Below are 13,740 nucleotides of genomic sequence, written 5' to 3' on the forward strand. Positions count from 1 at the left end.
CTTTCGTCCCAAAATCCCTTTCCTGCTACCTGACCTCACTGCCCACTAAACATGCAGAAACGGGATTTGCTTTGGTCTTGTTTTGTTTTTTGCAGTGGTTGTGTTTTTGTATTTTGTGTCGTCTGGTATTATACAAGTCCCATGTTTTGACATTTGCATTGTCTATCATTGTCTATAACTGGTAAATATATTGGGTTCTTTTTACAGGCTTGCTTTAAAAAAAACTGTATAATTTTTTTTTAAGCAGGAATGTAAAATTCTAAGCTTTTTTTTTTTTTTAAGAACAATATTTTTTCAACATACTTCTGTCATATTTATAAAATACCGTACTTTACATAAACATGCTGTGATAATGAATCTCTGATTTATAATAATTCATCTCTGACAGTCACTGCAATCCATGTTTCATTCTCGGCATCCTTAGGTCTTAAGCACTATTTATTGTGTTAAGTTTTAAGACTTGTTGCTTTACGAGTAGTGAGAAATGCTTCATAAAAGTATTTACCTTGACACTTGGTTTATAAAACATAATTAGGATGTGATAAATTTCACACAAAAAGTCACCCAAAAAATCTTTTAAAAGATGGCAATAATCCTTTAGCAAGCAGCAGCAGTGAAATCATATTTTACCATCAGGCTGTCAGTTTAAAAGAAGATTTTTTTTTGTTTGTTTGTTTGTTTGTCTTTAATCCAGTGAGGTGATTAACAAAAAAAAAAGAAAGAAATGAATAAACTGTAATGAAAATTGCTTACAAATAAAAAAAAAATGTAAAAAGAGAGACATTTTGGCCCTCAACACAGGTTTAGGTGGAAAAGTGCTTGGTAAGCGATCTGTTTCACACATGCAACGACAGAAGGTTCGATATTCATTCAATCGATGACTGAAAAGGCACAATGGCAGAATCGGACGGACTTCCTTTCAAATCCAGATCTCCAGTGTCCCCCACAGTCTGCAGTCGCGCGGCTGGTGGTGTGGCTCGGACACAGCAAAGGGGGTTACTTCAGGGCTGCTCTCTGGACTGTGCAAGCAGTCTAGACCAGTGACCTGCTGCAGCGCTGCCTTTGAAGAGGAGGCAAGTTCGCTGACGATGAAGACAAGCCGAGGCGCGCCCTCTTTACAATGAGGAGGTAAGCAGGGGCGAGCAGAACAAGCATCTGCTTCCATGGTTACATCCGAGTATGAGGAGCGGGCTATTGAAGAGGTTCTGTTCTCATGCTCCCTCACAGCAATGTCATGCATCCTGAGCACAGGCAGCTTGGGACACTACCCACGGCAGACCGCTTCTTTCAGAGTGAGAGAGAGAGAGAGTCACATGACTGCTCCGAAACACACTGCTAGTTATTTCAGAACAACTTCTGTCATATTAAGTGCGGGGGCATTTTTATTAAAAAAAAAATTATTCAAATTGAGAGCGGCGCTGAATATTTTTGATTTGTTTGCTCTACGAAACCCGCAACTATTGTTTGTCGGATAGAGAAAGGTCAGGGGTCAAGTTTTCTGTTGCAGGGCCAGAAAACCCTTTTGTTAAAAGTCACTTCGGTGGGAATGCCTTTTTAATTGGGATTTAGACTTGCTTTCAACTTCCAGGCCGTATTATTAGTTTGACAGAGCGTGAAAGAGCTTCATTTCTAGCTGCCTAACCTCTTTCTCCTCGCTTCTTTCTTGTTTTGTTTTTTTAGGTACGCGCTGTGTTAACTACCCTTTTAAAATCTGTATCCTGTTCATTTTGTATTATTCTGTAAAGCTGTGGAAATACAAGGAAAGTCACTTCTATCTTTACGACAGCAAGAGTTCCTTCTTGTATCAGAATGACCGGAACGTGGTCCGATCCAACCACCACATCGCAATTCAACATTATCATTTTGTAGCATGACCAAATGTTTTAAATCTAATTGTGTGAGGAAAAAAATATTTGTTGCAGTGATTTTAAATTTTTTTTTTTTAACAGCTCTAGCAAATAGCATACTGAATCGTGTTGCATTTAGACTGCCAGTGAAAGATGAGTAAAGTACTATAATTGTAGTAATTCTTGAAATGTATTTTTGTTTATGACTGTAAGTCGCCCTAGATAAGGGCGTCTGCTAAGAAATAAAATAATAATAATAATAATAATAATAATAATAATAATAATAATAATAATAATAATAATAATAATTGATGTTGTATTCACTGTGGTTTGCACATTTGCACCCATTCCGTTGGTGCAGTTAAGGGCCACTTTAAAGGTTTTTGTATTTATTTATTTTTTCGGTATGGCTGTCACAGATGGGAAACAAGCGGGGTGTATGTCATATTTCAATCTCGTGAACAAAAGAATTTGCAATGACCATTATATCAAATGCTTTCCCCAGTAAATGCGCATTGACATTTCAATGGGCTGCAGTCCTGTGAGCAGGGAGTGAGAGTGTGTGCCGGGTACGGATTCGACTCGCTTGCAGCGCTAACCTTGATATTTCTATAAAAAATAAAAAAGGGGGGTTCGTCTTGACGATTAAACAATTTGCGCTGAGCACCGATTCATTAGAAAACGGTTTTGAGAAGTTTTTTTTTTTTTTTTTTTTTTTTTTGATTGTGCTGGAATTTTTCATTCGTTGCCGCAGCTGATGCCTCTCCCCTGCACCGCAGAGAGAATCTCAAGCTAGCAGATGGCAGCAGGATAGTTCTGCACTAAAAGAGTGGCTTTCCTTAGGAGTCGTGGGAAAACCTTTGGCTGCACTGTCCTGCCTTCTGCTCTGGGTATTCAGAGAGCCGGGGGCCTGAGACGGGCTTCATAAAGACAAAGCAAAGATTCGAATACAAAGGAAGCAGTGTGTAGTGAGGGGAGCGGGTAATAAGAATGCTTTATCATTGAAAAGAACTGGGGTCATATAAGCTGCCTTCGCTAATAGCTTTGGTTTGATAAAATAGAAACAACAACTAAAAGACCTCAAGCATGATACCATGAGTATCTGTTCATAAATAATCAGGGGTGGGGGCGTAAATCCAGATGTATTTATCACTCCAGTGAAGGAGTGAATTTGTATTTTTATGTTTGTAATTACTGCAAGTGAAAGTGCTAAAGGAGCGCCTCTGAACACCTTTCCACGGCATCTTCAGAATCTGAGAATTTGAAATCAGAACCCGTGATCAGAACCTCCTGGATGATTCCTGTAATGTGATTAGAAATTGATCGTAGCTCGAGACGTTTCTGGACATGTCATATATAGATATGAGGAGAAGAATGACGTGTCTTTAAAAAGACACACAGATAAAGCATCTGGGTGTGAAGAAGGGCTCTTCCTCTGATTTCATATTGTTTGAAGCAGCGGGGGTTGCATTTGACGTTCTCTTCAAATTAAAGTCAGATTTGTGTTTGTTAAACTATGCGTCTGCTGTACAGAGTTTGTTACAAATTAAACCAGAAAACCACGGACTAAGACGGAATTCGCTCTGTAATTGCAAATGCCAATCTTCGGGGTGTCACTTTGTTAAAGAGACAGCAGGTTTCCTGATGGTCTTGTGAGAATACTTTATCCGGATGTTCACTAGAAAAAGAAAGCTTGTTATTTGTGTTATTTGGTGTTCGGTCAGTTAGATATGAAGCATATTGGCTCATGCCATCAGAGGCCTTGAATGTACAAACAGTGTGACATGTTGTTAACGTGTCCGTCTCTCTGTCTGTCTGTCACATATTTGCTGGATTTTTATTATTTCAGAACACACACGTGTTTAATTGCATTAAAAACCTGGAAGTAAATCTTTGAACACTATGCATATAATGACATTAAAGATAGGAATGATTTTTTTTTTTGAATAGCTAATAGTTTTTTAACTTAATGAGCTGGTTTTATTTGCAGATTTCCTTTTTAATGGTAGCGCTGCAGCCGTCTCAAGTGAGCGGCTGGTTATTTTTCATGGATTGGGGGTAAGTGATGGTTGGTTGCCCTGTCTCAGTGTGTAAGTGATGGTTGGTTGCCCTGTCTCAAGGGGTAAGTGATGGTTGGTTGCCCTGTCTCAGTGTGTAAGTGATGGTTGGTTGCCCTATCTCAGAGGGTAAGTGATGGTTGGTTGCCCTGTCTCAGGGGGTAAGTGATGGTTGGTTGCCCTGTCTCAAGGGGTAAGTGATGGTTGGTTGCCCTGTTTCAGTGTGTAAGTGATGGTTGGTTGCCCTATCTCAGAGGGTAAGTGATGGTTGGTTGCCCTGTCTCGGGGTAAGTGATGGTTGGTTGCCCTGTCTCAGTGTGTAAGTGATGGTTGGTTGCCCTGTCTCAGTGTGTAAGTGATGGTTGGTTGCCCTGTCTCAGGGGGTAAGTGATGGTTGGTTGCCCTGTCTCGGGGTAAGTGATGGTTGGTTGCCCTGTCTCAGAGGGTAAGTGATGGTTGGTTGCCCTGTCTCGGGGTAAGTGATGGTTGGTTGCCCTGTCTTTGGTCGTGGCCTCCGTTTTGCTCAGCTTTGGATCTGTGGCAGTCGGGGTGTTATAAGAAGTCGTCTTGCCGGGTGTTAAGGGGTTCTTCAGCCTGTGTCAGTTTTGTTTTGTCCTTCTCCACTGTCTGCTCTCCCTAAAGAGAACGTAAGCATTCTCAGTGGCCAGGGTGTATATCCCAGGACTCGGATCAGGGAGGTCCTGTTTTTAATTGCCGGTGACCTGCTGTGCAGCCCTGGGGCACTCCACTCCACTCCTCTCTCACGAGCCTCTGTCTTCCTTACAGTAGTCATAACCAAGCCTTTCAATTCATATTCACATGTTTTAATTTACCCGCTAGTCCCCTTAGCCCTGTTTTAAAGGGCTAAGGGAACTTAAATGTGAATTAAAACAGACCTTAAAGATCTTTTTTTTTCACTGCTTGTTATTGTTTTTACTTTGTGATCTGCTTTTCTAAGCCCTGTGCTAAAGCATTTAAGAAAGGTAGGCTGTTGGTACCTAGTGACTGTTCTGTAGGTCACATGGTCTGCCTGCACATATATAAAGCAACCTCCGAGCCGAGAATGGAGGGGATTGCTGTAAAGTACTGTAGTCTTGTTATCAGAGCTAGCTGTCCGTCCTCGCCATGCCCCTGACCTTGGACACTCTTATCACCCAAGAGGTCTCGTTCAGTTCACAATTCTGCAGTCTCTTACTGGAGACACCACTGGTATATACAGGAATACACAACTAGCAGCTCTCACCAGGAAAAACAATGCTGGCAACTGCTGGAATTTCAATTGTAATAAATACCTTCCTGCTTCTGATTTGAACAGCTTTTGTCAAATTTATATTCTTTCCCCAAATGTTTTTTTTTTTCCAAGCTTAAAAGTGAATTAAAACAGACCTCAAGTGCGCTGTTAACACATGACAAGCCCCCCAAAACCTATGATCTAATATTGCAGTGTATTGCAGTGTTAGCATTTCACAGCCACACTGCACAGTGGGGTGGGGGTTAGCATTTCACAGCCACACTGCACAGTGGGGTGGGAGTTAGGATTTCACAGCCACACTGCACAGTGGGGTGGGAGTTAGGATTTCACAGCAACACTGCACAGTAGGGTGGGGGCTGCATTCTCATGCTGTGTGTCGCACAACCTTTATGAATTTTCATCTTGACATTTCCAGTTGGTTTCCACTGTACTTGCACACACAGTATATATACAGTAGCAGCTACCCTTTTAAAAAAAACGTGTCCTGTTCATTTGTCCTGATATTTGACACAAGGGCAGCTGTCAGCAGTGTTCCCTTTTCACACTCCCCCTCCCCCCCAGAACGGAAATGTTTTATCTGAAGTGAGCCGTGAAGATGTTATCACTTCATTCACCTGTACAGCACTGCAGTGGAACAGATTGACCACACCGTTCCTGCACAGTCACAGAGCTCTTTATAAACCACTTCATTCACCTGTACAGCACTGCAGTGGAACAGATTGACCACACCGTTCCTGCACAGTCACAGAGCTCTTTATAAACCACTTCATTCACCTGTACAGCACTGCAGTGGAACAGATTGACCACACCGTTCCTGCACAGTCACAGGACAGTGACTGCTCCGCTGTTTGTTGCTTGTTGCCCATCGCTGGTGTTTGAAGTGAGTACGTGTTTCAGAGCTGGTTAATGTGACTGGAGACCCAAGGATAGCCAGTGTCTCCACAGCACCCTTCCCACAGATATGTAATAACCCTGACCGGGGTTATCAACCTCATGAAGAGAATGCTGCAGCTACTGCTGCTTTCACACCCTCCTACTCCATCACAGGTACGACATTGATTCTGCACAGCAGCTGGACAAAGGACAGTCAGATTAATAGGTGGCAGTTGCAGATTAAAGCATCATAGAGAACGCGCTGTCTTATATTTTTTATCAACATTCTCACTTCTTGCCCCCTCCTGTGCTCTGTGTCCAGTCGTGATTTATTTCAAAAGAGAATGGCACTGGTTTTGATGTTCTTTTTGTTTCTGTGTTTTCCACCTGTCAGGGGTGTTTAAACGACAACACCAGCATTGTTTTTAGGGTCCTCGATCCAAAAATGGGGACCCCCCGTTTCCCCGTTCGCCCGTCTGCCTGTCTGTCTGCCTGCCTGCCTGTCACACTGGACATGGTTAACAGGATAACTGGCTTGGTTTTGCACTGATCTTCACCAAGCCTTTACTCACACACTCCTAGCCTCCTACAGACTTTTCGGCATGCTTTTCACTAGAATCCGATAATCTCTTGATTTTCTACATATCTTTTAGCGTTTCAGGTACTGTGTGATTATTATGCGGTTATGAGGACCCTCTGCATGGATACTTCAATATATGTGACACTGAGAACATTGCTTTACTGGGGAAAGTTTGGGAGCAGTGGCCCAGTTAATAAATGGACAAGACTGTGTGACGAAAACCAGCAAAACAATGATAGATGTAGAGCGTGCGGCTATGTAGTGACAATTCCAAAAAATGAAATGCTGCTGTGAAATTGAAACTCTTGCAGAGCGGGCAGGATAGTATCACTCGAAGGCAGAAACAGTGGCCAGCTTTTGCATGTCAGGGCAAAGACCTTCAATTAACTTCTGCTTTTGTTTTGCAGCTGGTAAAGAACCCTTGTGATTTATTCAAACACAGCACTTACCCAACAAGGGGAACAGACCCAGCTATCAGCCCCTAGCATCACAGGCTTGGTGGGGGGCAGTTTAACCCATTAGGACACACTTGCCTGTACAAAAGGATAGTCACACAAGCTTCAGCTAAAGTGATTGTCCTGCTGGCATGAATAGGACAATGGGTGTTAAGAATAAAGGCGACACAGTTTTAAAACAATTGTGAAAGCATATGTAGAGGAGTGATCAGTGATAGTGGTAAACTAACAAAGAAGCCAGATAGGCAATTAGTCTGCCACCAGTTCAGATGGTTCTCAGTATTGTTTTATATATACAGACGTGCTCACATTTGTTGGTACCCTTACAGCTCATTGAAATAATGCTTCATTCCTCCTGAAAAGTGATGAAATTAAAAGCTATTTTATCATGTATACTTGCATGCATTTGGTATGTCATAGAATAAAGCAAAGAAGCTGTGAAAAGAGATGAATTATTGCTTATTCTACAAAGATATTCTAAAATGGCCCGGACACATTTGTTGGTACCCCTTAGAAAAGGTAATAAATAATTGGATTATAGTGATATTTCAAACTAATTAGTTTCTTTAATTAGTATCACACATGTCTCCAATCTTGTAATCAGTCATTCAGCCTATTTAAATGGAGAAAAGTAGTCACTGTGCTGTTTGGTATCATTGTGTGCACCACACTGAACATGGACCAGAGAAAGCAAAGGAGAGAGTCGTCTGAGGAGATCAGAAAGAAAATAATAGACAAGCATGGTAAAGGTAAAGGCTACAAGACCATCTCCAAGCAGCTTGATGTTCCTGTGACAACAGTTGCAAATATTATTAAGAAGTTTAAGGTCCATGGAACTGTAGCCAACCTCCCTGGGTGCGGCTGCAAGAGGAAAATCGACCCCAGAGTGAACAGAAGGATAGTGCGAATGGTAGAAAAAGAACCAAGGATAACTGCCAAAGAGATACAAGCTGAACTCCAAGGTGAAGGTACGTCAGTTTCTGATCGCACCATCCGTCGCTTTTTGAGCAAAAGTGGGCTCCATGGAAGAAGACCCAGGAGGACTCCACTTTTGAAAGAAAAACATAAAAAAGCCAGACTGGAATTTGCTAAAATGCATACTGACAAGCCACAATCCTTCTGGGAGAATGTCCATTGGACAGATGAGTCAAAACTGGAGCTTTTTGGCAAGTCACATCAGCTCTATGTTCACAGATGAAAAAATGAAGCTTTCAAAGAAAAGAACACCATACCTACAGTGAAACATGGAGGAGGCTCGGTTATGTTTTGGGGCTGCTTTGCTGCGCCTGGCACAGGGTGCCTTGAATCTGTGCAGGGCAAAATGAAATCTCAAGAATTATCAAGGCATTCTGGAGCGAAACGTACTGCCCAGTGTCAGAAAGCTCTGTATCAGTTGCAGGTCATGGGTCCTCAACAGGCTAATGACCCAAAACACACAGCTAAAAGCACCCAAGAATGGATAAGAACAAAACATTGGACTATTCTGAAGTGGCCTTCTATGAGTCCTGATCTGAATCCTATCGAACATCTATGGAAAGAGCTGAAACTTGCAGTCTGGAGAAGGCACCCATCAAACCTGAGACAGCTGGAGCAGTTTGCTCAGGAAGAGTGGGCCAAACTACCTGTTAACAGGGGCAGAAGTCTCATTGAGAGCTACAGAAAACGTTTGATTGCAGTGATTGCCTCTAAAGGTTGTGCAACAAAATATTAGGTTAGCAGTCCCATCATTTTTGTCCATGCCATACCGGGATCACTGTGCTCTCCTTGTTCAAAGTGTCTGAGCGAGTCGCTGCTTTGAGATCTTTCAGTGCGGGGCTGACTGAAGGCTTGAGCTGATTATTAGCAATCCGCTGCAGTGTACTAAGCAACCCCCGGTGTGCTGCTGAAAAGACTGTTTGCATTTAGAGACTGATTGATTGAGAGTGTGTGCCACAGCGCTAAAGCAAGTGAACAAAACAAGCAACAAAATAAACACCGCTACCCGTAATTTCACTTCTAACATCATCTTTTAACATTGAAGTCATTGAATCAACCCATAATCCTCATTCATGACAGCTGTAAACAGCATGCAAAGACACAGAGTGTTGCAGCTGCACATACTGTGTTGTAGCTGGTATTTGTTCAGATTTAGCCTTTTTATTTTTTGCTCCAGTAGTTTTCAAGGAGAGGCCGTGGTGATGTGTCGTGTGCAGAGATCCTCAGGGTGTTGTAGAGAGACTTGCTGTGCCTTTCTACCAATGTAACATATTGGGCACCTCCAATTGTTGCATTGTATTGTCGCTTATAAACGTTAACCACGGTAAATTTGCACTGTGATTTTGCAGTTTCCCCCCATGCTTTTCCCATGTTGTAGTATGCATTTCCCTTACTAGCCAGGTTTGCCATGTTTTTAACATGCTTCACTGTACCTCTCTGTGCATTACAATGCTGACCCTTGCTTTCACTATGTTTTATTACACTCCGCTATGCTTTCGCTATACGATTGCTTTGTATTTTTTTTAGTTTGTTTTAGTGTTGAGACCAATCAGTGAGACCCAGCCTTAGACTTACCAAAAGAAAATAACTAGACAATAATAAAGGAAAACAAATAGCCAGTCATGTTTCAGTCGTTCAAATAGCCAGTCGTGTTTCAGTCATTTCTTTAGGTTTATGTAATGACAGATCTGCTTCTTTCAAATAGCCAGTCGTGTTTCAGTCATTTCTTTGGGTTTATGTAATGACAGATCTGCTTCTTTCTTTCAGAAGGACAACACTGAGAAATTGACTGGATTCACCTGACCCTTGTATGGTAAGTGTAAACTTCTGGCTAAAGCCACCACAACCCTTACCTTTTAATTCTAGTGTTTTATTTATTTATTTATTTATTTATTTATTTTAAATGTAGTAGTCGCCAATTAGTTTTTTGTTGTTTTCTCCCCAATTTAGTAGTGTCCAATTATTTTGTTTAGCTCAGCTCACCGCTACCACCCCTGCGCTGACTCGGGAGCGACGAAGATGAACACACGCTGTCCTCTGAAGCGTGTGGTGTCAGCCGCCCGCTTTTTTACACACTGCAGACTCACCATGCAGCCACCCAGAGCTACAGCGCCAGAGGACAACGCAGCCCTGGGCAGCTTACAGGCAAGACCGCAGGCGCCCGGCCAGACCACAGGGGTCTCTGGTGCGCGGTGAGCCGAGGACACCCTGGCCGACCTAACCCTCCCTCCCCCAGGGCAGCGCTCAGCCCCCTGGGAGCTCCTCGGACGGCAAAGGAATAGCCTGGACTCGAACCGGTGACTTCCAGGCAATAGGGCGCATCCTGCACTATACGCGAGTGCTTTTACTGGATGCGCCACTCAGGAGCCCCCTGGGTTTTTTTTTTTTAGTAGTCATCCCCATATTATCATACTTGGATTGTTGCATATCAATTCTTATACACTGTGTAGATTGACCAGCATCAGTGTGTTCCTGATTAGAGGGCTTTGCTGTCTGGTAGTTGATGGGGTTGGGAAGGCAAGGGCTCTAACCTTACTGACAAGGTCAGCTACCCAGGTATCAGGGTTTTATTGTACTGACAAGGTCAGCTACCCAGATATCAGGGTTTTATTGTACTGACAAGGTCAGCTACCCAGGTATCCAGGTTTTACTGCCGTTAGAAACTGCTAAACTGCGGCTTTGTAATGTTCTGTATGCTTGGCAAGCAGCCATCCTCTTAGGGGGTGAGGAAACAGTTCAGTCTCTTAAAGGGCTGAGAAAACAGTTTAGTTTTTGCTCATCAAAACACATGCTGTTCTGATCTGCTTGTTGTGTTGTGTGATGTGGGCTGCAGTTTGAAATCTCTTCAGAAGTGCAGCTCCTCTCCTATAGTTGGGCTTCGTGTATGCAGTTCACTGTCTACAGCACCCCTCCTATAAAAGAGGTGGTCAGAACGCAACAGCGTTAATTTTCAAATAAGCTTAGTGTCCAAGCAAATGCTGTATTAACCCAGTAAGGGCCATTGTCCTTGTTTGCGGACAGGCTACTTTGTAATTTCTTGGAGCATTTTTACCTGCCATCTACCTGTTATTTTAATGTCCTCTTTAATTATATTATTTGTTACGATAGCTTACTCTAATTTTGCTAACCGCAAAAGTGAAGTCTAAATTGAATATATCAAATCACAAAAATGCAGCTTGTGTTGTGATTTATTTTCAAAGAAAAATGAATTTGGTCCTTACACTCTCATGGGTTAATTAGTTATATATCTTTCAGAAATGTCCTGTATGATTCCTGTCTTTCATTGTCATGAATAATAATGTGCAAGCAGGCCGGATTCCTGCAGGAAACAGGAATGTTTATATTGGGCTAGATTCTTAAAGGGTATTTACTGCAAATCTGTTGCATGTGTTTTTGTTTTCTGTCTCTAGCTATAGCTATAGGTTTTGGTTGCAGGAACCTGTTTGCACATACGGTTATGTTTAAGTAATTACCGGTAATTAACAAAGTATGAACAGCTCACCTTTAGACGTGGGTTTGTAATATGAAGAAACGTGTTTGCAGAGTTTGGAAAGGATCCGAATCCCAGAGCCGCTGGAATGTGTATTAACCCCTCGCAGTCAGAGTCAGTCTGGGTGCATTAACAGCACATTGAATGATTTGATAGGGACTTTGTGGAATGTGTATTAACCCCTCGCAGTCTGAGTCAGTCTGGGTGCATTAACAGCACATTGAATGATTTGATAGGGACTTTGTGGAATGTGTGTTAACCCCTCGCAGTCAGAGTCAGTCTGGGTGCATTAACAGCACATTGAATGATTTGATAGGGACTTTGTGGAATGTGTATTAACCCCTCGCAGTCTGAGTCAGTCTGGGTGCATTAACAGCACATTGAATGATTTGATAGGAACTTTGTGGAATGTGTATTAACCCCTCGCAGTCTGAGTCAGTCTGGGTGCATTAACAGCACATTGAATGATTTGATAGGGACTTTGTGGAATGTGTATTAACCCCTCGCAGTCTGAGTCAGTCTGGGTGCATTAACAGCACATTGAATGATTTGATAGGGACTTTGTGGAATGTGTGTTAACCCCTCGCAGTCAGAGTCAGTCTGGGTGCATTAACAGCACATTGAATGATTTGATATGGAACTTTGTGGAATGTGTATTAACCCCTCGCAGTCTGAGTCAGTCTGGGTGCATTAACAGCACATTGAATGATTTGATAGGGACTTTGTGGAATGTGTGTTAACCCCTCGCAGTCTGAGTCAGTCTGGGTGCATTAACAGCACATTGAATGATTTGATAGGGACTTTGTGGAATGTGTATTAACCCCTCGCAGTCTGAGTCAGTCTGGGTGCATTAACAGCACATTGAATGATTTGATAGGGACTTTGTGGAATGTGTGTTAACCCCTCGCAGTCTGAGTCAGTCTGGGTGCATTAACAGCACATTGAATGATTTGATAGGGACTTTGTGGAATGTGTGTTAACCCCTCGCAGTCAGAGTCAGTCTGGGTGCATTAACAGCACATTGAATGATTTGATAGGGACTTTGTGGAATGTGTGTTAACCCCTCGCAGTCTGAGTCAGTCTGGGTGCATTAACAGCACATTGAATGATTTGATAGGGACTTTGTGGAATGTGTATTAACCCCTCGCAGTCTGAGTCAGTCTGGGTGCATTAACAGCACATTGAATGATTTGATAGGAACTTTGTGGAATGTGTATTAACCCCTCGCAGTCTGAGTCAGTCTGGGTGCATTAACAGCACATTGAATGATTTGATAGGGACTTTGTGGAATGTGTATTAACCCCTCGCAGTCTGAGTCAGTCTGGGTGCATTAACAGCACATTGAATGATTTGATAGGGACTTTGTGGAATGTGTATTAACCCCTCGCAGTCTGAGTCAGTCTGGGTGCATTAACAGCACATTGAATGATTTGATAGGGACTTTGTGGAATGTGTATTAACCCCTCGCAGTCTGAGTCAGTCTGGGTGCATTAACAGCACATTGAATGATTTGATAGGGACTTTGTGGAATGTGTATTAACCCCTCGCAGTCTGAGTCAGTCTGGGTGCATTAACAGCACATTGAATGATTTGATAGGAACTCTGTGGAATGTGTATTAACCCCTCGCAGTCAGAGTCAGTCTGGGTGCATTAACAGCACATTGAATGATTTGATAGGAACTTTGTGGAATGTGTGTTAACCCCTCGCAGTCTGAGTCAGTCTGGGTGCATTAACAGCACATTGAATGATTTGATAGGAACTCTGTGGAATGTGTATTAACCCCTCGCAGTCAGAGTCAGTCTGGGTGCATTAACAGCACATTGAATGATTTGATAGGAACTTTGTGGAATGTGTGTTAACCCCTCGCAGTCAGAGTCAGTCTGGGTGCATTAACAGCACATTGAATGATTTGATAGGGACTTTGTGGAATGTGTGTTAACCCCTCGCAGTCTGAGTCAGTCTGGGTGCATTAACAGCACATTGAATGATTTGATAGGGACTTTGTGGAATGTGTATTAACCCCTCGCAGTCTGAGTCAGTCTGGGTGCATTAACAGCACATTGAATGATTTGATAGGAACTTTGTGGAATGTGTATTAACCCCTCGCAGTCTGAGTCAGTCTGGGTGCATTAACAGCACATTGAATGATTTGATAGGGACTTTGTGGAATGTGTATTAACCCCTCGCAGTCTGAGTCAGTCTGGGTGCAT

At 42.6% G+C, this 13,740-nt stretch overlaps 1 long non-coding RNA gene across 1 annotated transcript in view; it reads left to right on the forward strand.

Moving 5' to 3' along the window:
* Positions 1 to 460: 460 nt before the first annotated feature.
* LOC117405669 (uncharacterized) overlaps positions 461 to 13,740 on the forward strand; it is a 69,022-nt gene continuing 55,742 nt past the window's right edge. The window contains exons 1-2 of the long non-coding RNA XR_009329567.1: positions 461 to 1,128; positions 9,807 to 9,852. This is a non-coding gene — a long non-coding RNA (uncharacterized LOC117405669). The remainder of the gene's footprint in view (positions 1,129 to 9,806; positions 9,853 to 13,740) is intronic.

Source organism: Acipenser ruthenus, chromosome 9, assembly GCF_902713425.1.
Source record: "Acipenser ruthenus chromosome 9, fAciRut3.2 maternal haplotype, whole genome shotgun sequence".
In the NCBI taxonomy this organism is placed as follows: Eukaryota; Metazoa; Chordata; class Actinopteri; order Acipenseriformes; family Acipenseridae; genus Acipenser; species Acipenser ruthenus.